General features: G+C 47.2%; 1 protein-coding gene across 1 annotated transcript in view; it reads left to right on the top strand.

Annotated features, from left to right (window-relative positions):
- Window positions 1-23,051, top strand: part of LOC147706625 (cell adhesion molecule CEACAM1-like) — a 464,428-nt gene that overhangs the window by 274,547 nt on the left and 166,830 nt on the right. The gene's annotated exons all lie outside the window — the stretch shown is intronic.

Here is a 23,051-nt window from a genome sequence, read left to right as displayed (position 1 = left end):
TATCTGCCTCTGCCACTCTCCTCTGACTCCCTAATTCATGCATATCTCTCATCCTTTGAAGCTATCACTAGGGTTACCCTGCTATAAACTTACTCTCACCAAGTAGGTTTATCTTTTAAGCTGCAGGGTGCAAGTGCCTTAATTCATATGACCTCTTTGCTTTGTTTTCACAAGAAGGTGCCTGTTCTCTCTTAGGGATTTGATCCTTTGTGTCTGATGTTAGCAGTGATTGTGCAGGATAGGCTGAGGCACAGAATAAAAATGTGAAATACATTTCAAACGACTAAGGCTCATTTAGAATCAGCAGAAGAGTGATGGTGACATCTATATTCATTGAACCATCATATGAGTAGGTTAAGATTTTAGAGATATCTTGGTCTGGAAGACAAAATCACAAAATAAAATGAGGTATAGAGTGATGGAACTTTTCAAACACTCACCCCCAGTCACAGATCTGGGTTTAATCCATTGGTACTTTGCTCAGCTCGTTACCCCAGTATGGACCCAGCCATTGCAACTCAGTCTTGAGCCTGCTCCCTATTGGAACAGTCCAGCCCAAACTGCCAGGTCCTCTCTGGGCTGGAAGCAAGCATCCTGGGACTGGTTTTGGAGTATCACCCCTCATCAGTCATGTATGGATGACATCAATGTCCCTGGCAGGCAATGACTAAGGAGAGTTTTGGTTCTTCTTCAATCTGACACCAGGACACAGCCTTGGACTTCTTGAATAAAGCATACTCTGTAGCTTGGCTAAGGCTGAGGTCAACCAACCGCTTCCGCATAGCAAAGACTGAGGTTCTACAACAAGAGCAGATCTCAAGAGTGTCTCCTCAGTATGGGGTGTGAGGTCAAAGGCACCGGGGCTCCTGAGAAAGTCAAAATTGGGGCCTTTTCCAGACTCTGTCACAAGGACTCCGCTGTGTGCGGAAATACCTACCCAGCATGCCTTGCGATGCTGTACACACAGAGCCATCAGTGACCATCTGCACATGAATCCACTTGAGTCCCCCGTGGTATGAGTTCATAATCCCACCTGTCCCCCAATGAATGTATGGAAAACTAGTAAAATTTTTATCATTACTGGTACATATTCCACCTTCGCCGCCAAACCCTGGAATGGCCTTCCGCTCCGCCTTTGGACAGCACCCTCTCTGGTGTAATTCAGGAACAGACTCAAGACCTGACTCTTTGACTGAGACTAACAAAATAGCGCCAGGATACCCTCACGGGTGAATAACAGCCCTGTTCAAATACCGATCAATTGATTTATTGACCACAAGTTATTCCTGATTGATGAGCTGAAACCCTGACTCTGGGGCTAACCCTGCACGTCTGCAGTGAGGTACTGTGGTTACCCAGTGAAGGCACAACTCCTGGTGTCCCACAGCTCTCCGCAAGCAGTTGACTGCCATGGATGTAAAGTATATCAGAGGTTTGGTTAGGATAGTGTAAGTTCCTTCAATCACTGTCAACCAGCCTGAGATGCCATCAAAAGGAACCATGCCTGAAATGGGGTTAACGTATTACAGATCTGTATTAAATATACTTAACAAACCTTTTCTTAGTGTTTGATGTGCCCTTTTCTCAGAAAAATCGTCTCTTTTCAATGATTTCAGATGGGAACTCAGCACTAATGTCCAGTGTGATATTTCAGGCCCCTCACTGGCGCCAAAACAATCTCTTTGGCAGTATATCTGTCACGAGCCACCTGGGTCATGTCCGAATACCAAGGGTAAAAATATCGCCCTCCAAGAATATCGCGATAAGTGTAGATTTACTACTGTTAACTCAACATCTGCTCATCTTCACAACATAGTGATAGTTGATGCTCTGCCATTTACAATCACTTGGGAGCATTAACACTGGATACTCTCATGGAACAATGCACCTGTTCCTCCTAGAAATTGTAATTTGAGGGCGCTTTTCAAAAAAATATATTGGATTTGTCTTTTTTTGTTTAATATAATGTGAACTAGCCCCGAAGGTATCAGAGCGCTTTACATCAGCACCAGTTGCATTACAGACACATTAATTTTTGTAAGGCACGGAGAGATGAAGTGATTTGTCAGAACTCACAAGAAGTTAAGCATCCTTGCTGAGACTCGAACCCAGTTACCCAGCTTCGAGGACGACCTCCCTAGGTGTTAGACCACACATGCGATTTCCATCTTTGTGAAACTCTGGCGCTACCACTTCAGCATTATTTCCATTACCTTCTCGATGATTGAGGCGGCGGTGGCTCGTGCTCTGGATTCCAGGGTTCCTGCCAAGCGCAAGTCTTCTCGTCCTGCGGTGGGTCCGGTGGACTCTCCCTCTGAGGACTCGTCTTCTTCAGGCGCTGCCATTCCCTCTACCTCTTCCGGGAAGTTTGTGCGTAGTGAGGAGGTTCCTGCGATTCTCCAGCACATTAGGGAGAACTTGGGGTTTTCTCCCTTTTCTGCGCCTGAGGGGTCAGATGACATATTTCCTCCGTATGTTAAACCCCCCATTCTCGCAATGCCATTTCATGGGCGCATCGAGGACTTGATTTCGGGGGAATGGCGCGATCTGGAGCGCTCCTCGGTCCTCGCTTTTTGCAGAAGCTGTACTCCTTGGAGGAGAGGGAGGTTTCTCTTCCTCACTCTGGTTAAGTCTTGTAAACACCGGGCTGGAACAGCTCTGGGGATCCTCCTTAGACCATAAAACCTTCAACAAACTGGTTAAGAAATCTATCAAACACCAGTCGTGGGTACAAGACAAAACAGTTTTTGCAAAAAGAACGCATGCTTGGATGATTTTGAATTCTTACTCGGCAAAAGCTCCTAAGAACTATTTGGGCTTGGGCTATGCAAAAAAGACAAAAATGTGCTTCTTAAAATACAGATTTGGGCTGCTGCCCTGCATCCAGCATTTCCCGCACTGGTTAAAAAAGAAAGCAGGTTTGTCATGCCGGCTATGCGGTCATAGAGAAGAAGACATGATTCACTTACTATGCTCTTGCGAGAAATTGCTGGATGAGAGGAAATTCCTTTTAAAACAACACTTTATTCGGCTTGGGATACGTACACGAAGGAGCGCAGTACTAACATGCTTTTCATCTCAGGACCCTCAATTGAGCTGCAGCCTGGTAACATTTTTGAAGGCTGTGGGGGACAAAATGCCAGGTCCAGAATATTGAATTGACTTGGTTCCAACTTGTCTTGTAACACAAATCATACTTAATATCAAATACTGAGAGATAACTGAATGGCTGATATGATTTTAAAATTACTAAGAAAAGAACATAAATGTTCATACAATGATGGTTTTAAACATGTGTGATTTTACATTGTGCTTCAATTTTTATGTTTTGTATTGCATTGCATTGGTTTTAATTAACTGTGCAAATAAAATTACTTACTTACTCACTCTGTCAAAGTGGATGCCATGTTGGCCACCCTGATTGGTTGTACGGCGATTAATCCTGAGGATTGTTCTCCGGCTGATGCTACTGATAAAAAGATGGATGGGGCGCTGAAGAAGGCCTTCTCTGCTTGTAACTAGTCCATGCGTGCTGGCATTTATTCTGCTTTTGCGGCTCAGTCGTTGGTGTCTGACTTTGGGAAACTGGCCGCGGCTATCCAGGAGGAGTCGGATTGCTCTGACTTGCTTGTCCACATGGAACAACAGGCCAAGCTCTTGGCTGACGTCTCTTCGGATGTGCTTCGTTCTTCTGCCATGGCTTCTGGTTCTTTAGTCCTGGCTCGGAGGAACCTGTGGATGTGGGACTGGAAGGCGGATTCTTCGGAGAAGTCCTCTCTCCTTAAGATCCCCTTTGATGGCAAGAAGCTTTTTGGTGAGCTGCTGGACAGTATGATCACGAAACCTTTTAAGGACAGTAATAATGCTCTGCCTTACAAGGGCAAGCCGTCTGCATCTCGCTCTTGCCGCTTCTGGAATCCGGCTCCTTCCTCAGCCTCTTCTTTCCAGTCTTCCCGGCAGTCCTCAAAGGCCTTTTCAGACCGTCGGCGTAAGTTCCAGCCCAAAAAGGCGGCTTCTGTGGCTGGTCCCACGGGTCCGTTGGATGCCTTCAAGCGGAAGTCCTGACAACGACAGCGTGGCAGCATTGGGACCTGTGGGCAGGAGACTGTTGTTTTTCATGGAGGCTTGGAATCTGGATGTGAAGGATCGCTGGGCATTGAGTGTTATCAGGAGAGGTTATCCTATTGACTTTGTCGCTATTCCTCCCGGCTGGGGCACCATCCTTACTCCTGTCCCCAAGTACCGGACAAAGCGAATGGCTCTTCTGAATGGGGTTCGGGATCTTCTGGAGAAGAAGGTGATCGTCCCAGTCCTCCTGGCTCAATGAGGTCAGGGTTGTTATTCCATTTTGTTTCTGGTCCAGAAGGTGTCAGGGGGGTTCCAACCGGTTCTGGACCTCAAGAGGGTGAATGGTTGGGTTCGGATCGTTCGCTTCAAGATGGTGACCTTGCATTCCATCATTCCTTTGGTGGGAGTCCGAGACTTCATGACTTCTATCGATCTGCAGGATGCCTATCTTCATGTTCCTGTGGCTCGGGGGCATCAGAAGTTTTTGCGTTTTGCGATCGGCGACTCTCACTTCCAGTTTGCGGTTTTGCCATTCGGGCTGAAGTCTGCTCCGCAGGTCTTCACCAAGCTTCTGGCTCCTTTGGTCGTTTTGGTCCACGCCCAAGGGATATTTCTCCATCCTTACCTGAACGATTGGTTGGTCCATGCTCCCTCATTCCGGTTGGCTCTCAGTCACACGGAGGTGGTCCTGGCTGTTTTGAGGGGGCACGGCTTTCTTATCAATGTGGGGAAATCCTTCCTTGTTCCGTCCCAGGATTGTCTCTTCATTGGGGCTCGGCTTTGGACGGATTTGGGGGTGGTCACTCTGCTCGAGGCTCGGGTGGACAAGATTCAATCACACATCCTGTCTCTTCTGTCCGGTCCGGTTCAGGTGGCGGGTCGTTGGCTCCACGGTCTTTCTGGTTACATGGTCCCGGTTTCATTTGCACACTCTGATGGCTCATGTTCTGATGCATTGGTCTCTCCATTGCCTTTCCCTCTCTCTCGATTCCGATGTCTCCTCTGATCAGGTCGGCTCTGGGTTGGTGGTTGGTACGTGATCATCTGCTGAAGGGGGTCTCTCTCTCTCCTCTGGCTCCAGTAGTGGTCACGACGGATGCCAGCCTCTCGGGGTGGGGGGCCTGGCTGGGGGTTCATCGGTCCAGGGGCTTCTGGTCCCCCTCTCAGGGCAGGAGGTCTTCGAATTGGAGGGAGTTGGAGGCAGTCCGTCTGGCTCTGTTGGCCTTCTTCCGGTTTCTGCAGGGTTCAGTTGTTCTAGTTCAGACGGACAACGTCACTGCTATGGCTTACGTGAACAGACAGGGGGGACCAGGTCCTAGTCTCTGGCTATGGTGACGTCTCAGTTCGGTTGGGCGGAGTATCATCTTGTGGCTCTCTTGGGTATTCCCATTCGGGGGGGGGGTCCAATTCCCTAGCGGTTGCTCTCAGCAGAGCCACCTGTCCTCTGTGGATTCCTGCCTACGTCAGGAGTTGTTTGTGGATCTGACGGTGCGTTGGGGTGTTCCGGTGGTGGACCTCTTTGCTTGTCGGGGTAATGCTAAGGTGGCCCGGTTTGTGCCCCGCAGTCGGGCGAGTTCGGCCTGGGTGGTGGATGCTCTCTCTTGTCCCTGACCTCGCGGGCTTCTATATACCTTTCCTCCCTTCCCTCTTCTTCTCCGCTTCCTTCTTCGGGTCCATTTCTTGGGGGCTCCTGTGATTTTGGTGGCTCCGGCTTGGCCTCGTGCCTCCTGGTTTCCTCTCCTGGTGGAGATGAGATCGGAGGTGGAATGGCTGCTGCCTCTGTCTCCGTCCCCTTTGGTGTTCCCGGTGTTGCAACAGGATGTTCTGGCCATGATGCGCTTGATGGCTTGGAGGTTGCACGCTTAGGTTTGCTGAGTAATGGTTTTCCAGCTGGCTTGACCTCTACTCTGCAGGCGGCTAGGCGCCCATCAACCAACAAGTCTTAACCGAGACACTGGCGTTCTTTCAGTCGGTGGAGTCGTGGCAGGCTTTTGGACCCTGCTTCCTCTTCTTTGTTTGAGGTGATGCTGTTTCTCCAAGAGGGTACTGCTTTGGGCTTGAAGGTTTCTTCCCTTCGTTTACATTGGGCTGCGATTAGGGCGTTTTGGAGCTCTTGGGGCAATCTCTCAGATCCTGATGGGTTGGTTGGTCGCCTTTCAAGGGTTTGGGTAATGTTCTTCCTGCCCCTCTGCGGCATTTTCCCACTTGGGATCTGTCTCTGGTCTTGGACGCTTTGATGTCCCCTCCCTTTGAGCCCTTGCTTTCTGTGGATCTGCGCTATTTGTCCTTCAAGACCTTCTTTTTGGTGGCCATTTCCTATGCTCGCCACCTGGATGAGCTGGGTGCTCTCTCTTCCAAACATCCTTTTTGTCGGATTTTTGAGGACCCGATTGTTTTGAGACCTGTCCTTTCCTTTTGTCCTAAGGTGGATTCTCAGTTCCACAGGAATCAGGAGTTGGTTCTTCCTTCCTTTTTTGATTCTCCGGTGTCGGAGTCTGAGGTGCGGCTGCACTCTTTGGATGTTCAGCGGGCTCTCCTGGTCTATTTGGAACGGGTTGCTCCTTTCCGTTTGTCTGATTCACTTTTTGTTAATTTTGGGCCTGTGAATCGGGGTTTGCGTCCTTCTACTCCTTTCTTGAGTCATTGGGTTTGAACTCTGATATCTTTGGCCTACAAGGCGGCAGGGTACCTTTCTCCTTTTGGGGTTCCGGGTCGTTCCACTTGGTCCATGGCAGCATCTCGGCGGAAGTCCAAGGGGCTTCCATTTCGGAGATTTGTCGGGCTGCCGTTGACCTTTGCCTCTCATTACCGGATTGGCCAGGAGGTTGACCGCGCTGATGTTTTTGGATACAGGGTTCTTTCCACTATGGTTCCTGAATTGTGTTTTTTTCCCTGTTGTCTGTGTTTTTCAATAAACCTGTTATTTGCATACCTTCTTTGGTTGTTCTGTTTGGCTTTGTACTTCTCGACTACGTAAGGAATGGAAGTGATGGAGGGACGAGGAGGTAATGTCTCAATTACTTACCGGTAATTGCATTACTCTGAGTCCTACCCCCTCGCTTCCATTACTTACATCCCTCCCTCCCTTCCTGGTAGTCCGGGCCAACCATTTGGTATGGTTTTTGTCTCTGTGGTAATACAGGAGGTTTGAGGGGGTGGGGGCTACTTATGGTACGGGTGTCTGGTGAGGCAGGGTTGCTTCGACTACGTAAGTAATGGAAGCGAGGGAGTAGGACTCAGAGTATTGCAATTACCGGTAAGTAATTGAGACATTGCCAATCACTGCTGCATGTCAGCATCCAGTATTAAATGTATAGGTGGTTCCAAAGGGAGTGCTCCTCTACTGAAGATATTTTCTCTCCCCAACAACTTTCATTCTTGGTGGCTTTGAAGTTCAGCTGCGGACAATCCCTGGAGAAGGGCGCTCATTTGATTCCTAGGTCACTTCTCCAAGATCACACATTTTGATTTGTTCAACATTTTCCCACACACTGCTCAGATCTTTCCCTGTCATTGCAGTGTGAAACTAGTCTGATGTATTCATTTGTCAGACTCAGTTGTGTCATCGCTTCCACTCTTACATGTGCTGTGCAAGGGTATTTGAATTGTACTCAGTCCAGGTCACAGCTGCTTCTGGAGGTTCTCTCTTGTCCCGTTTCCTGGTTGTGGAGTTTCCATAGGCACCCCAATGACAACCAGGTGACTACCAAGTGTGACATCTCTGTGGAGCATTTGCTGTGGAGGATTCGAGTCCTCAGTGCATCCCAAGGTTCGAGCATTGCAAGGGGACTGGATAAAAAGTGTCTATGGGAATGGAGATCTCATTAGAGGCCCTGTGCGCTGAAAGAGGCAGGGAAGAAAAGGTATTGGGAGAGAGGAGAAGTGTTGCATAGCTGAGGTAAGGGTACACCATTGTCACATGACTGCAGTAAGTATACACAATCGTCACACGGCTGAGGTAAGAGTGCACCATCAGCACAAGGCTCAGGTAAGGGTACTTATGAACACAAAAAGGGAGACCCAAGAAGCTATATGAAGGTCCAGTGTCCAGGCTCCCAAACCAATATCTCAACAACAAAGAGGACACTGTACCTAGACGTAAGATGCAAAAAGTCATCTGAAACGTCAGGGTGCAAAAAGTCACCCATTCAGTCTAAAGTAAAGGAAAAAGAGGTTCAAGAGAGGAAGAAAAGACTAGGTGTGAAAAGAGACAATATTGTCCATAGTAGCCCTCACACACCCATAGGATGTCATGCTTCATCATTGGGCCATTTTGCTCCACGTAGGGCCGGCGCTGCAATTCCCTACGAGCCCCATACAGGGACACTTTGGCGGAGATCTTTTAGGACAGCCGGATGGTGCATGCGGGTGTGCGGGGTATAGTAGATAGAGGGAAAGTGCGTGCCAAGTGAAAGTAGGAATAGTAAAAAGGTACATATGCAACAGTTTGTCATATAGGTGTACCTATAGCTGTGATGGCTTGTTTTTGTAGGCATGTTAACCCCAAAGTATCATACGTCGACATGTTTCACGCCTTAATCGCCAAGGTGGTCGTTGGCGTTTCATCAGGACCAAAAAGCTTAAAGCAACATGTGCACGTGAAATGTGTTAAAACCCTCTTGATTTGGCATGGCGGGCAAAAAGATTATATACCTTGAAGCAGGCTATATCTTCAATAAGTGTCCCGCTTCTGTACAACACCTAGAAAAGAAGACAGACACAGATATATGTATATTTGTATATGTGCACCAGTAACTACTTGATGCCATACAGTGTGCCACCTTAGCGTGCACATTATCAACACAAAAAAGATAAAAACAGGAACTAAGCACGCGAGATACCACAAACACAGTTTGTAAAGAATAAAGTAAGGGCGCCCTATACTAAGGACAAAGTCTTAACGACTCGTTAGTAGAATGGCCTGTTGGGGTCCTAAATGTCAAATGCAAGTAAAATTGTCCCCTAGAACACATAGTAGTAACAATATTCAGGGACCAGAAAGAATGCTCGTTATTTGTGGGACCAAATTGAGTGCTCGCCATACTGAAATGATGGTATGCTCACCTCGTTCTTGAGGAGTGACCCTGCTGGCAAGGACAATGCGCGCCCACACCATACCGAAGTTAAGATCACTGAGCAAAAAAAGGGGGGGGGGGAAGAAGAGAGGCGAAAGTAAGCAGCTGAGTGGAACCTGTAACTCGCGCCGGAATAGTCCTAGAGTTACAGGACACAGAAATCCTCCAGGGGGCCTAATAAACACTTACGTTTTTGAGGGTGCTTCCAAGGGAGCACCTGCACGTTCCGAGGCCAGTGAAGAATATGCCCGGAACTCAGTGTTTGTTAAATAGAGCAGGAATGCACCCAGAACGCGGCATATTGCCAGAAAGCTTCCGGTGACTGCAAGATCGGCGTCTGCGCGAGAGACACGAGTTAGGTGCGCAGGCGCACAAAGCGTATAACTAATCCTCCGCATATGCGTAGAGTGTTAGTATCACAGGAGCAAAAAGCCGGGAGACACTGTGTTGATCCCTGGGCTAGGTGGATAGCTTCCTGTTCCATACGTGCTCTCAACTTAATGTTTAATCATATGATAAACGCAGACCCCGTCTTGCAGTCCAGGTGAGAGCCTACGAAATATGCAGGCCCCCAATAAATCAAAAACATGTGTAGTGTAATTAGCTGCTAGTAGACTACTCAAAATACGAAAATATTAATGTATTATAAGGAAAGGACCCAGACATGGGGCAGTATTTCAAAATACCTAAAGGGTTCCTTAACGAACGGTGGTGGTACTAGAAGTTTAAGTACCACTCACAATGTTGGCCAAAGGTAGGTCCAATTGTGTAAAATTAAGGGGTATCTCGCGTGCCTGCTCCAGAGGAGGAAAAAAGAAAGTTGGTTCTTCCTTCCTTTTTTGATTCTCCGGTGTCGGAGTCTGAGGTGCGGCTGCACTCTTTGGATGTTCAGCGGGCTCTCCTGGTCTATTTGGAACGGGTTGCTCCTTTCCGTTTGTCTGATTCACTTTTTGTTAATTTTGGGCCTGTGAATCGGGGTTTGCGTCCTTCTACTCCTTCCTTGAGTCGTTGGGTTTGAACTCTGATATCTTTGGCGTACAAGGCGGCAGGGTACCTTTCTCCTTTTGGGGTTCCGGGTCGTTCCACTCGGTCCATGGCAGCATCCTGTGCGGAAGTCCAAGGGGCTTCCATTTCGGAGATTTGTCGGGCTGCCGTTGACCTTTGCCTCTCATTACCGGATTGGCCAGGAGGTTGACCGTGCTGATGTTTTTGGATACAGGGTTCTTTCCACTATGGTTCCTGAATTGTGTTTTTTTCCCTGTTGTCTGTGTTTTTCAATAAACCTGTTATTTGCATACCTTCTTTGGTTGTTCTGTTTGGCTTTGTACTTCTCGACTACGTAAGGAATGGAAGTGAGGGAGGGACGAGGAGGTAATGTCTCAATTACTTACCGGTAATTGCATTACTCTGAGTCCTACCCCCTCGCTTCCATTACTTACATCCCTCCCTCCCTTCCTGGTAGTCCGGGCCAACCATTTGGTATGGTTTTTGTCTCTGTGGTAATACAGGAGGTTTGAGGGGGTGGGGGCTACTTATAGCCCCCGCGTGATAAATCACGTGGTACAGGTGTCTGGTGAGGCAGGGTTGCTTCGACTACGTAAGTAATGGAAGCGAGGGAGTAGGACTCAGAGTATTGCAATTACCGGTAAGTAATTGAGACATTGCCAATCACTGCTGCATGTCAGCATCCAGTATTAAATGTATAGGTGGTTCCAAAGGGAGTGCTCCTCTACTGAAGATATTTTCTCTCCCCAACAACTTTCATTCTTGGTGGCTTTAATGTTCAGCTGCGGACAATCCCTGGAGAAGGGCGCTCATTTGATTCCTAGGTCACTTCTCCAAGATCACACATTTTGATTTGTTCAACATTTTCCCACACACTGCTCAGATCTTTCCCTGTCATTGCAGTGTGAAACTAGTCTGATGTATTCATTTGTCAGACTCAGTTGTGTCATCGCTTCCACTCTTACATGTGCTGTGCAAGGGTATTTGAATTGTACTCAGTCCAGGTCACAGCTGCTTCTGGAGGTTCTCTCTTGTCCCTTTTCCTGGTTGTGGAGTTTCCATAGGCACCCCAATGACAACCAGGTGACTACCAAGTGTGACATCTCTGTGGAGCATTTGCTGTGGAGGATTCGAGCCCTCAGTGCATCCCAAGGTTCGAGCATTGCAAGGGGACTGGATAAAAAGTGTCTATGGGAATGGAGATCTCATTAGAGACCCTGTGCGCTGAAAGAGGCAGGGAAGAAAAGGTATTGGGAGAGAGGAGAAGTGTTGCATAGCTGAGGTAAGGGTACACCATTGTCACATGACTGCAGTAAGTATACACAATCGTCACACGGCTGAGGTAAGAGTGCACCATCAGCACAAGGCTCAGGTAAGGGTACACCATCATCAGATGGCTGCAGGAAGGATACACCATCGTCACATGGCTGAGGTAAAAGTCCACCATCAACACACGGCTGATGTAAGGGTACACCACCGTCACATGGCTGAGGTATGGGTACACCATCATCACACGGCTGAGGTAATAGAACACCATCATCACACAGCTGAGGTAAAGGTACACCATAGTTACACAGCTGACATAAGAGTTCACCATCGTCACACGGCTGGGGTAAGGGTACACTATCGTTACGTGGCTGAGGTAAGGGAACACCATTTTTTTTAATTCACAAAAAGAGAGAAGGACTAATAAAAATAGGGCCATGGATGTTAACCCATTTTGAATTAGAAAGTTCCTGTCCTCTCCACTACTTGGGAATAGTTAATTAGTGAGAACCAGAGGAAGAAGGAAAATCAAAAGATTTTATAATAATGCCCTCACCCACTGTACAGTGGCATGCTTCATCCTAGGGCCACTGCAAACATCCAGGTGCAGACCAACGCACTGGGCAGAGTGCTGTTTTTTTTAGGGGTGATGGAGAAAAGAAAAGAGAAGGACGTTTATGACAGGGAAGAATATTCCCACAAGAAGGGATCTTTAGTGCAGAAAAGTAATAGAATAAAACTGTCAAAGGAGATACCTTTGTAATACCTTTATTCTTGGTTTCCATTGACAGGGTTAAAAGTAATGCTATTTGGGGATATGCAGGAGGAGTAACTGCCCCTAAATCACCACTGCAAGTACCATCATGTTTGGGCCTTCCACTCTAGCCCCCCATGGGTCAAAAAGGCCTTCTTCAGAGTGTAGATACCTTGGATTGTAGGGTCTTGACCCAAAATTTGGTCTTTGTGAAAAATATATATTTTTTTAATTTAAAAGATATATATATGATGCACCTTCTACTTTATCCATAGAGTATTCATTTTCTGTGAGGGGGACAAAACATACAAAGTCCTGTTCGCTCCCCTTAAAAACAAAATCATCATTCAGTTTCAAGTTCCCATCTCCAATACACCTCTATAATGTGCCCTGTTTCTCACTCATAAAAAATGAAAGCATAGTCATGCCATTACAAGTACTCAGACACCTGTGAAATTTTGTAGACACTATAATTCCGAACCCCTTTAAAAAGGTCTCTTTTTCCTCTAAAACCCATTTTTCGAAGTAAAAAGGGAAAAGAAACCCAAACAAGTTTTAAACTTAGGAGGTCCCGTCCCTGAACCCCCTGTTATTTCAAGCATGCGGGTATTGTGATATTAATGGCACCAAAAGGAGAGTCCTTTCCTCTCCTCTGCATCAAGCCCACTGCTGAGAGATACAACCCGGCTCCCTCCTCCTCAGCCGCGGCCGGTAGTGGGAGTACCTGCCGGGCGGTGATGTGGGGAGGGGGAGGGTCAGGGTGGGGGGTAGTAATGTATGGATTATGGACCTTAACAGGTAAGTAAACATGCGAAACCATTTCTCGAAACGAAGAAGTGAGGCCACAAGCGGGGAAACTGATGGAGACACCTTTATTTCAGCAGAGTAGAACCCTCGTTGGTGGCGAATGCATTTCGGCGTCTGTGTCGCCTTCCTCAGCGCCAGGGGTATGTTCAGGGCTCAGGCATCTGTTGCGATTTAAATGTCCTGCCTGATCCTTTGGCTGGATAGCAGGCTCCACCCCCAAGGTAAGTGTCAATCACTTTTGTTCATGCTGGCTGCCTGTGGAACAATGCCTGCAAGTCCCAGAATGCAATATTTCTGGCTGGTTGGATATGGCGGGAGTGGGTCACGTATCAGCAAGATAATGAGTCCCCAAGTGAAGGTATACATCCTGCCGATTTCAAGCTGTCTCCTCGCGTCCCCTGACCGCAGCAACCCTCAAGTAAGTAAACATATAAATAAATAAAACGAATTTCGCTGCGTGCACTGCATTACCAAATGCGATGCAGTGCGCTCAACTAAATTTGTTTTATTTATTTATTTATATGTTTACTTACCTGTTAAGGTCCGTAACCCATATATTACTAACCCCACCCTGCCCCTCCCCCTTCCCCTCCCCACGTCACCGCCCGGCAGGTACTCCCACTTCCGGCCGCAGCTGCTCCTCCTTCCCAGCTAACTTTATCGCCGTTCGTCCTCTTTCCCCACTTGGGTCCTCCGAAGATTCTGTGTTCCAGTCAGAGCTGCCTTTTACTTTGTTTCCCCCCACGTCCCATGACCCTAACCGGATCTGGACATACACCTGGAAACAGCTAAACTATTAGACCGTCAGAAACTATGGTGGCCATATTGAAATTCCCTCAATAGTTATACTTTGTTCCTGGAATCTGAATATACAAAGTAATAGTGGTCATAAGAAGAACCTTATTCTCTAACGGTCACGTCTTTATATATACAGGGTTCTATTCTCAAAAACAAAGTCTTATAAATCTTATTTTGGGATCTCGGGGAGTTACGTTTTATTGATTGAATGCCATCCTGTTCTAGTTGAATGTATACTACAGAAAATTATCTGTCAACTATGGTGGCCATATTAGAATTCCTGTGATAGTTATACTTTGTTTCTAAATTCTAAATATACAAAGTGATAGCAGTCATATTTAGAACCCTATTTATTAAGGGCCTAATCTTTCTATATACAAAGCACATTTCTCAAAAACAGAGTTTTGTAAATCTTATTTTGGGATCTCGAGGAGTCAGTTTTTGATTGGGTACCAGACAATGTTTATTGTATGTATCCTATAGATAATACATTATTATCTACCCCTCTCTACTTTCTGATTACGATCTCTCTTTCTCTTGTTTTAGGTATTCATTATCCCATATAGTTGGCACCAGGGGATAGAACCATTTAAACCTTGGCTGCTACTATTTAATCTGTTTACCCACCTCTGCTCTCTAACAAAGAGAAAATTTGTAGTGTCAGTGGTAGTTGGTGGAACGTATGGTCTATCAATCACTGAAAACACCGCTCCGTCCAGTGCGTTGGTCTCGCCCGGCCGTCTGCAGGGCCCTATGATGAAGCATGCCACTGCTTAGTGCACAGTGGGTGAGGGCAGTATTATAAAATCGTTTGATTTTCCTTCTTCCACTGGTGCTCACTAATTAACTATTCCCACGTAGTGGAGGGGACAGGAACTATGTAATTCAAATTGGGTTGACATCCCTGGCTCTGTTTTTATTAGTCCTTCTCTCTTTTTGTGAGTTTAAGATATTGAAAGGGGAGTCAGAGAAGGCTCATTCCCTAGTCTCTTTTTTGTGATTTTGAGGGGAACACCATTGTCACATGGCTGAGGTAAGGGTACACCATTGTTACACGGCTGAGGTAAGGGTACACCATTGTCACACAGCTGAGGTAAGGGTACACTATCATCACACGGCTGAGGTAAGGGTACACCATCGTTATGCGGCTGAGATAAGGGAACACCATCATCACATGGCTGAGGTAAGGGTACACCATTGTCCACAGCTGAGGTAAGAGTGCACCATCGTCACACAGCTGAGGTATGGGTACACTATTGTCACACGCTGAGGTAAGGGTACACTATCATCACACGGCTGAGGTAAGGGTACACCATCATTATGCAGCTGAGATAAGGGAACACCATCATCACATGGCTGAGGTAAGGGTACACCATTGTCACACGGCTGAGGTAAGGGTACACCAGCATCACATGACTGTGGTAAGGGTACACCATCGTCACACAGCTGAGGTAATGGTACACCATCGGTATGCGGCTGAGGTAAGGGAACACCATCTTACTCCAGTATTGGAACTTTCATAGATTCCCATAGCTTGTATCATTCCCCGTCGCCGGAATGGGAGCCTCTGTAATAATATATATATATAGATATATATACATAGGTAGATAAACCAAAAGAGGTACAAAACAGGAACAATTAGGCCTAGGCCTTATACTATTTTGTAGCCTATAGGTGTCCTTTTGTAAAAAGACCCAAATATAGAGCACCAACCAATCAGATCAGCCTCACCCTGGGGAAGCTTCCTGAGAAAGCTCAGAGCCTCAGATTTTCTACTGCACGTTGGTGATAGGGTGTCTCCATAGAGCTCTGCTCTAGTTTTCTTTTGAGGTACTGTTTCTTCAAAATCTTGGGAGAGGAAAAGCCTGTTCAGGCCTTGTGTCACATGTTCTAAAAACGACTTTTTGCTGAGGATAAGCACAAGGATCGTATATATTGCTTATACCCAGATCATAAGGTGGCAGACTGTAAGATCTGCAGAACCTTTTCGACTAAGACCCTACGTGACCGTGAGGGGCATCTGCTGACTTGGTTACAGAAGATGAAGACAAGGGATAGGATTATTTCTAGTAATGAAGAGGATGCTGCTTCATCTACTTCTTCTAAAAGGTCACAGAAGAGGGGTAGGTCATCTGCTTCAGTTTCTTCAGAACCTCCCTCGAAGGCTGTGCGTGGGACCTCTGACAGGTCTGGCAAGCCTGGGCTTAGCGAATCTCCTCACGGAAGTGAAAAGGAGAGGGAGAGGCCAGTACCTCAGGTACCAAAGTTAAAGAAAGATGATGTCTCGGCTGGGCCATCCCATCAGGCTGATGGTTCTAAATCTTTCAAGAAGCCAGCTGTGGAGGTTCCTTCAGCTGCCAAGAGTAAAGAATCAAAGACTTCGTCGACAACATCGTCGTCGAGTTTACCACCGACGACGTCATCTCCTTTGCCATCGATGAAGAAGAAGCTCCCGTCGACGAAGGTAACATCGTCGACGACAACGATGAGAACAACACCGTCGACAACAACAGCGCCGACGAAGACGACGACCGGGATGACAATCCCGTCGACGATGTCAATCCCGTCGACGATGAATTCGACGACGACAATGCCAATTCAGTCGTCGACGACCTCGACGACGCCACCGTCAACGATGGAAGGGTCGACGTTAGTGAGGGCTGAGAACCCTAGGAAAAGACGTATTACACTGGATATGACCGCTGAGGAAGGTAGCTCCGTTACCTCCGCCCTTATTGTTTGACGAAGAAGAGTACTCGGATGAGGAAGATGGTGACTTTGGGGATGCGTATAGTCCATCACAATTGCACCTAAAGTTTCATGACTCTGAGCCAGAGAATTAATATTTTTATCATTAGCAACAACAGCAGCAGCAGGATCGTGTAGCATACCAGGAAGTCCCGGATGAGCAGGGTATGGTCTCAATGCCGATTACTCTGCTTACGGACTTACGAGCTATGTTGGAAGAATATCGCAGCAGGCAAGCTTTGCGTCCAGTGCAAGGACAGGCGCAGGAGCAACCACATTTGTCGGCTACTTGCTCTTCACTGCCCCCGCATGTAGAGGAGGCTGTAGAGGTTCTTCAGCGGGTAGAGTCTACCCGTGTTGACACTTCAGAGGATGATGAAGGAGATAATGAGGCTCAAGATCCTGATGTTGAATGGGATCAATATGTTATTCCAGATCCGGCATCCCCAATACCGGACCCGATAGACTCGCCTCCGGTGGACGTGGGAGGTTTTCACAACTTGATGGATAGAGCCACGGCATGTTATAAACTCACCATGCCTTCAACTTCCACGGATTGTTTTTTATATGATTTCAAGGAGTCATATGGCAAGGCTGTCCGCTCCATTCTCCTCGTGGACCACATATGGGAAGAGGGAAAGAAAGTGATGCAGGCGCCGGCTACGGTCATTCCAGTCCTCCCGCGCTTGGAAAAGAAATATAAGGAGCCGGATAACAGTCCAGCTTGCTTTATTAGCCAACCAAGACCGGATTCGGTGATATCGCAAGCAGCTCAACGAAAGTCACGCAATCCATCTGCTCCTCTAACAGCTCCACCGGACAGGGAAGGAAGACGATTAGATAACGCAGGGAAGCGTTTTTCGTCTATTGCTAGTTTGCTGGTCAGGGCTTCCAATGGCCTAGCAATCCTAGCACGGTACGACCGTCAGATGTGGAGTGACGTATCGCCATACCTGGACCAACTCCCTGACGATCCTAAGGCTGAGGCCCCGAAACTCCTGGAGGAGGGACAACGTTCCTCATTGGAAATAATAGACTGCGCGATGGACATCGCTACCACCGCTTTCCGCGCTCTAGGTGGAGCAGCTGTTCTTAGATGGCAGGGTTGATTGCGAGCGACTTGGTTTCGTCCAGAAGTCCAGAATAAAATCCTGGACTTACCCTTTGACGGAGACATGCTGTTTGGGAAACATGTTGATGATGCTCTACAGGGGATAAAGAAGGACACAGAGACGGTCCTTGGGCTCCCTGCAATATAGGAAGACACCTTTCCGTGGGGCAAGAGGAAGAGGCTTCACATCGACAAGAGGTGGTTACCAACAACAACGCTATTCTCAACAATCGCAATCGTACAGGCCTCAGTACGGTAATCAGTACTATCAGCGTCAATCGCAATCGCAATCTTTCTCTCGCCAAAGCTCACGTGGGCGACAGGGTCGTCAAGGCAGGGATGCCTCCAAGTGCCAATAGCGGCCTCCTGACTCCGCGGACTGTTCCTCCGCCCCATGTGTCACCAGTGGGCGGCAGGATCTCTCAACATCTGAGCAGCTGGGAACAGATAACATCGGATCAGTGGGTATTGAACATCATCCGTCAGGGGCAAACATTAGAGTTCCAGGATTTTCCACCGTACAGAGCTCCCCACGCCACCAATACGAAACACCTAAGCCTTCTGCAATTGGAAGTTCAACAAATGCTTCAGAAAGGGGCGATCCAAAGTGTCCCTCTATCGCAAAGAGGCAAAAGCTTCTATTCCAGGTTTTTCCTGATTCGAAAAATAAAGGACAAGTGGCGTCCGATCCTGGACTTAAGGGAGCTCAACACCTATCTCGTGAAACTTTCATTTCGGATGATCTCACTCCAGGACATCTTGCGCCTCCTGAATCCAGGCGACTTTATGGCTACGTTAGACCTGGAAGAAGCCTACTTCCATATCCCGATCCACCCAGCTCACAGGCGTTTCCTTCGCTTCACAGTGGGCAAGAGTCACTTCCAATTCATGGTGCTCCAGTTTGGGTTGAGATCAGCGCCGAGGATATTTACAAAGGTGCTGGCCCCAGTGGTAGCTTTTTTGAGAAGGCAGTCGCTAGAAGTTTTCTTGTACTTGGACGACTGGCTGCTGAAGGCACCAAGTTACCAATCGGCCGCAGGAGCAGTAGAGACATGTTTGCGTCTCTTCGATCAACTAGCCTTCCAGCTCAACAGAGAGAAATCGGTCCTTCGGCCGGCCAATTCAATGAAATTCCTGGGCGCTTTTATCGACGCGCAGGTTTGCAAAGCTTTCCCATCAGAAGAAAGACAAGCAAGACTCATTTCTTCGGCCACTCGACTGCGAAAGAAGCAGTCAGTGTCAGTCAGGGCGTACAAGTCTGTTCTAGGGTCGATTTCATCTTGTATTCAATTGATTCCGCACTGCAGGCTGCGAATGCGTCCCTTACAAGAGCAACTAGACCTTCAGTGGAGGCAAGTGGACGGTTCTTTCAACGACAAAGTCAAGGTCACCCTACAGATGAAGCAGGCGGCTGCCTGGTGGATAGACAGTTCTCACCTCTCGGTGGGTCTCAGTCTCAGAATGCCTCCGGCTCCTCGCATCATTACAACAGATGCCTCCCTTCAAGGATGGGGAGCGGTCATGGAAGACCTCCAAGTCAGTGGGCATTGGACGCCGGTGGAACGTCGTCTACATATAAATGTTCTGGAGCTGAGAGCCATTCGGTTGGCTCTTTTAGCTTTCCTCCCAAGAATAATGAACTCATCCATCCTAGTGCGTACGGACAACACCACGGCCATGCACAATGCCAACAAGCAGGGAGGCACAAGATCGTCACAGCTGTCCAAGAAAGCTCAGCTGCTGTGGGAATGGGCGATTTCGCAGAACATCACGCTTGTGGCAGAGCATCTGCCAGGTGTAGACAACACAAAGGTGGATACTCTAAGTCACCTAAGAGCAATTTCTCACGAATGGGAATTGGACGATTCAGTGGTCAAGGAGATCTTCGCCCACTGGGGGACACCAGCGATCGACCTGTTTGCCACGCCGGCAAACAAGAAATGCCGGTATTATGCAAACAGGGAACACCATTGGGGATCGCTGGGGAATGCGCTTTTGATGTCTTGGTCCGGCGCATTTGTTTACGCCTTTCCTCCGTTTCCCCTAATTCCTTGAGTCCTCAGGAAACTCAAGATGGACCGATGCAAAATGATTCTGATAGCTCCCGCCTGGGCTCGCCAGTTATGGTTCACGGAACTCCTCCTTCTGTCTCAAGACCATCCCATGCATCTCCGACCCAGCCAGTCTCTTCTGTCAATGTCCAACAGCCAAGTTCTCCACCCAAACCCGAACTCCCTTCAATTGGCAGCATGGCTCCTGAGCACAGAGAGTTCCGAGATCTAGACATTTCTGACGAACGCAGAAACACCTTGGCTCAGGCACGAGCTCCTAGCACGAATAGGACGTATAGAGCAAAGTGGAAACGTTTCTACATATGGTGCCAGCGAGAAGGAGTGCACCCTTTTTTGTCTGCTCCGCATCAACTCTTGCCATATATCCTGTCATTGGCTCATGCAGGTCTTGCCCATTCTTCCATCAAGGTCCACTTGGCGGCAATCTCCAGATACAGAAGGACAAGGTCGGGTCCTTCTCTTTTGTCGACAAGAGTCATTAAGCAATTCTTGAAAGGACTGTTTAGAGTGTTTCCACCAATCCGGCCTCCACCTCCTGTATGGCATCTAAATGTGGTCCTGGCCCAACTAATGAGGCCCCCGTTTGAACCAATTCATAAGTCTGACTTGAAATTCTTGTCATGGAAGGTGGCTCTTCTCCTCGCTCTCACCTCTGCGAGGAGGGTGGGAGAACTACAGGCTCTGACCATCAAAGAGCCCTTCTTACAGTTCAAGAAAGATACCTTGATCCTCAGAATGAACCCCAAGTTTATTCCTAAGGTTCCTACGGACTTTCATCTGAATGAACCGGTTGTTCTGAATTCATTTTTTCCTCGGCCTTCCACTCCGGCCTAAGGGCACTTCATTCCCTAGACATCCAGAGATGTTTAAAATCCTATCTTCAACGCACGGCTGGGTTTAGGAAATCACCTCAGCTGTTTGTGGCTTTTGAGGCCCCTCGAAAGGGGTTTCCGTTATCAAAGCAAGGGATCTCCAGATGGATATCTAGTGCAATCCGTTTCTGCCACCAGGTGGCGGGGAAGCCCCTGGAAGGACAGGTTAAAGCACACTCCACGAGATCTATCTCATCTTCAACGGCGCTGTTTGCAGGAGTATTGATTAAGGACATCTGCAGAGCAGCCACTTGGAGCAGTACTCATTCCTTCTCAAGGCACTACTGCTTGGACTCCTCTGCTAAAGGGGATGAGGCTGTTGGTCAAGCGGTCCTGAGAAATCTCTTCCAGTGAGCGGTGAGCTTTCCTTTCTACCCTCCTTCCTTTCTTTCACATTTCGTTATTTATACTGTTGTTTAACTGTAATATGATGTTATGCTGAATTCATGACATATTATGTGAGGTTATTGAGACTTTATACACGAAATGTGCTAAGCATACTACTGCTATCTATTCTGATACAAGCGATGTGAATCTATGAAAGTTCCAATACTGGAGTAAGAAACAAGTTACTTACCTGTAACTTTAGTTCTCCAGTATTGGTAACTTTCATAGATTCCCATGCACCCACCCACCTCCCCTGGGAAAGCTCACCCTTTTTGGCATATGTCATTAGGGCTATACAACGGCTACGAAAATCTGAGGCTCTGAGCTTTCTCAGGAAGGTTCCACAGGGTGAGGCTGATCTGATTGGTTGGTTCTCTATAATTGGGTCTTTTTACATAAGGACACCTATAGGCTACAAAATAGTATAAGGCCTAGGCCTAATTTTTCCTCTTTTGTACCTCTTTTGGTTTATCTACCTATGTATATACATATATATATATATATATATTTTATTCCCGAGGCTCCCATTCCGACGACGGGGAATGATACAAGCTATGGAAATCTATGAACGTTACCAATACTGGAGAACTAAAGTTACAGGTAAGTAACTTGTTTCATCACACAGCTGAGGTAAGAGTGCACAATCGTCACACAGCTGAGGTAAGTGTACACTGTAGGAGAGTAGGGTCTGCTTCCTATGGTCACCCCCACTTTTTGCTGTGATTTTCTGGTTTTTCGACTTTAGTGTGGCTGTGGGCCTGCTAATCAGACCCACAGCCCAGCTGTTCTCTCTCTAAATTCATACCATGTACTTTAGGTACATACCAGATTGGGTACTGGGTCAACTTTGTGAGCCCCTGTATAGTGTACCATAGGTACCCAGGGCATAGGTGCATCCAAGGCCTACCAGGGGTTGCAGCATGTATTATGCCACCCCTGGCTGGCCCTCCAAACTGACACCACAGGCTGATCACTCAGCTTGGCTAAGGTAGTGTAATCACCCCTTACTGTGGTATAGTGTACCTATATCTACCTATACATATAGACACATATACACCTATAAGTCATTCAGTCAGACAAAAGCAATGTTTATTTAGACCTTAGTCTTTAAACTGCAATACCCAACAATATAAACATTAAAACAGAGATAAATACGTATTCAGTTACAAACAATAAGAAACAAGAAATTCATCAATACATTCTTATTCCTGGATATGCTTTTTGATGACCAAATTCAATCTGGGACTCACAAAGTAGATACAAAACGTACTTACTCATTAAAATTCTACCCGTATAACAGGGAAAGAAAAATTTAGTTCATATTAAGTTAAAATGTATAAATACTCATCATAAAATCACTAAAATCCAATATAATTCTAAAAATATTACAAACTTGCTAAGAGCTTTTTACAGACTTCATATAATTTCCGATTGCAATTGCAATCTCGAGGTTAGGCATTTCTGTGAGTAGGTCAACGGCCTAAACACGAGACCTTATTTCATATTTTACAAAAACAGGTCTCAAATGCAATTTACGCTGAGGTATAAGCGCCATACAATCTAACAAAATATGCAGCATATCACTCTTATTGCCTAGCAAACATTTACAATTCAATAAGTCAGTCCTATGGTAGGCCTCAACAATCCTGGAGGCAGAGTGCTTGGTTTTATGTGAGAGGGTGCCCTAGCATGAGCTGAGCCCCTCTGCAGCTTTCGGAACATCTCCTTATAGCTGTTCTATGATATACCCATACCATATACTCAAGTGCATTATAATCCTTGCGGTTAATGCTAACTTTGGATTGCCTTTATCGAAACATGTCGTGTAATGGTGTCAAACACTTTGGAATACGACCCCCCATCAGTTCTGGTGGCGGGGGTAGCATTCCACCCTTCTAGAGGAAGAAGACATGTAGGTACTGGTTTACCCGGTTAAAGTTAAACAGAACCCCAGAATCACAAAATGGATGCTGCTGCCACAGACACAAGTCTGACCTCCTGCTGCTGGACGAAACTCCGGCAGGGGAGGCCTGGACAATAGGTTTCCTGTCCAGGGAGGTGCCAGCACCACCCCGGACAGGCTGATGT

Source organism: Lissotriton vulgaris, chromosome 7, assembly GCF_964263255.1.
Source record: "Lissotriton vulgaris chromosome 7, aLisVul1.2, whole genome shotgun sequence".
NCBI lineage: Eukaryota > Metazoa > Chordata > Amphibia > Caudata > Salamandridae > Lissotriton > Lissotriton vulgaris.
Note: the sequence above shows the minus strand (reverse complement) of the source record. Positions and strands in the feature narration are given on the sequence as shown.